The sequence below is a fragment of the Petaurus breviceps genome, unplaced genomic scaffold (assembly GCF_028583685.1).
Source record: "Petaurus breviceps papuanus isolate PSGF00001 unplaced genomic scaffold, PetGlider_PUasm1.0 188, whole genome shotgun sequence".
NCBI classification, from domain to species: domain Eukaryota; kingdom Metazoa; phylum Chordata; class Mammalia; order Diprotodontia; family Petauridae; genus Petaurus; species Petaurus breviceps.
This window is the reverse complement of record NW_027185804.1, coordinates 9,038,579-9,041,080: the sequence shown is the minus strand read 5'-3', so window position 1 is coordinate 9,041,080 and position 2,502 is coordinate 9,038,579.

Here is a 2,502-nt window from a genome sequence, read left to right as displayed (position 1 = left end):
GAGAGTAGATCACCAGCAGCTTTGGCAGTTTGCATAATTATCAACCCATAAATGTGAAAGACAAAGTGAGAGGTCAGTGTGGACTTTGTGGAAACAGAGGGTCTGGGATACAGTCCATCCTCTGCCCCTAGAGGGAGAAGTGGCTGAGGCACAGCTGCTGCCGTGTAGCTGCTTCAGAGATCCTGGCCTGCAGATTGTAGGGAGACCAAGCAACCATTCTGAGGGGGTAATTGTTCTTGCTTTAACCTGCTTGGATATGGATTTCTGTCTAGGGTGGAGGTCCTGGGGTGTATGACCAGTTTACCAGAGCATGTGGAGGCTTCAGAGAGGGCAGCCAACTAATAGCTCTGGCAGCTGTGAAAACCCCAGCAATTTGGGACAAAGCTCTCCCCTCTGGGGGAGTTCTACTGTGGCAAAAAGCTCAAAAGTCAAGTAACTGAGTAGCAACACGAACAAGCAAAGGAAGTAAAGCAAGCACAGCAATCCAACTTTAGATTCCCTTTTTGGGGACAAAAAGGATCAAAGCATGGAATGGGAGAAAGACAACAAAGTCAGAACTCCTGCACCAAAAGCTTCCAAGAAAAATCAGGCCATAGAGGAGCTTAAGAAAGATTTTGAAAACCAAATAAGAGAAGGGGAGGAAAAATTGGTAAGAGAAATTAGAATAATGCAAGAAAATAATGAAAAAAGAGTCAACAACATGACTGAAGAAAATAATACCTTAAAAAATAGAGTAACTCAAATGACAAAAGAGGCTCAAAAAGCCAAAGAGAACTCCTTAAAAAGCCAAATGTGCCAGATGGAAAAAGAATCTCAAAGGCTCACTGAAGAGAATAATTCTTTCAAAATTAGATTGGACCAAATGGAAGCTAGTGACTTTATGAGAAATCAAGATACTATTAAACAGTTTCAAACAAAGGAAAAAATAGAAGGCAATGTGAAATATCTCATTGGAAAAACCACTGACCTGGAAAATAGATCCAGGAGAGATAACTCAAAAATTATCAGATTACCTGAAAGCCGTGATCAAAAAAAGAACCTAGAATCATCCTTCAAGAAATTCTCAAGGAAAATTGCCCTAATGTTTTAGAACCAGAGGGCAAAATAGAGGTTGAAAGAATCCACCAATTACCTCTTGAAAAAGATCCCAAAAAGAAAACTCCTAGGAATATTATAGCCAGATTCCAGAGTTCCCAGATCAAGAAGAAAATATTACAAGCAGCCAAGAAGAAACAATTTGACTAATGTGGAAACACAATCAGGATAACACAAGATCTAGCAGCTTCTACACTAAGGGATAAAAATGCTTGGAATATGATATTCCAGAGGTCAAAGGAGCTAGGATTAAAACCAAGAATCACCTACCCAGCAAAACTGAGTATAATGTTTCAAGGGAAAATATGGTTATTCAATGAAATAGAGGACTTTCAAGCATTCTTGATAAAAAAAAAAAACAGAGTTGAATAGAAAATTTGACATTCAGATACAAGAAGCAAGAGAAGCATGAGAAAGTAAGTGGGAAAAAGAAATCATAAGGAACTTATCAAAGTTGAACTATTTATATTCTTACATGGAAAATGATAATTGTAACTTAAGAAACTTTTCTCAGCATGAGGATAGTTGAAAGGATTATAAATGTATGTATATATGTACAAATACATATATATGTCTATATAAGAGGGTATATGTGTGTATGAATACATATGTGAGTATGTATATATATGTACAGGTATACATAGAGAGAGGGCACAGGGTCAATTGAATACAAAGAGATGATATTTAAAAAATAAAATTAAGAGGCAAGAGAGGAATATAACGAGAGGAGATAGGGAGAGACAGAATAGGGTAAATTATCTCATAAAAAAAGAGGCAAGGGATAACTGTTACAATGGAGGGGAAGAACAAGAAGGCAAAAGGGAATGGGTCAACCTTACTCTTATTGAATTTGGCTTAAGGAGGGAATAACATACACACTAAATTGGGTGTCTTACCCTACAGGAAAGTAGGGGGAAAGGGGATAAGAGGGGGGATGGTAGAAGGGAGGGCAGATTTGGGGGGAATGGTAGTTAGAAGCACATACTTTTGAAAAGGAACAGGATTAAAGTAGAAAATAGAACAAATGGGGGTTGGGATAGGATGGAGAGAAATAATCAGTCTTTCACAACATATCCATTCTGGAAATGTTTTGCATAACTACACATGTACAAACTATATTGAATTGCTTATCTTCCCAGTAAGGGTGGGTGATGGGGGAAGAAGGGGAAGAATCTGGAATTCAAAGTTTTAAAATCAAATGTTTTTTAAATTATTATTATTGTTGTTTTCTTTTTTTTTTTTACATGCAACTGGGAAATAAGATATACAGCTACTGGGGTATGGAACACATATGCACTTTAGTTTGCAATTGTTCCTGGAGCAGTCATTGGGGAAAAATTCTGATGCAGGTTTATGGACTTGTAATGCGAATGTAAATTTTAAAGATCTTCCCTGCCCCTAGGCTAA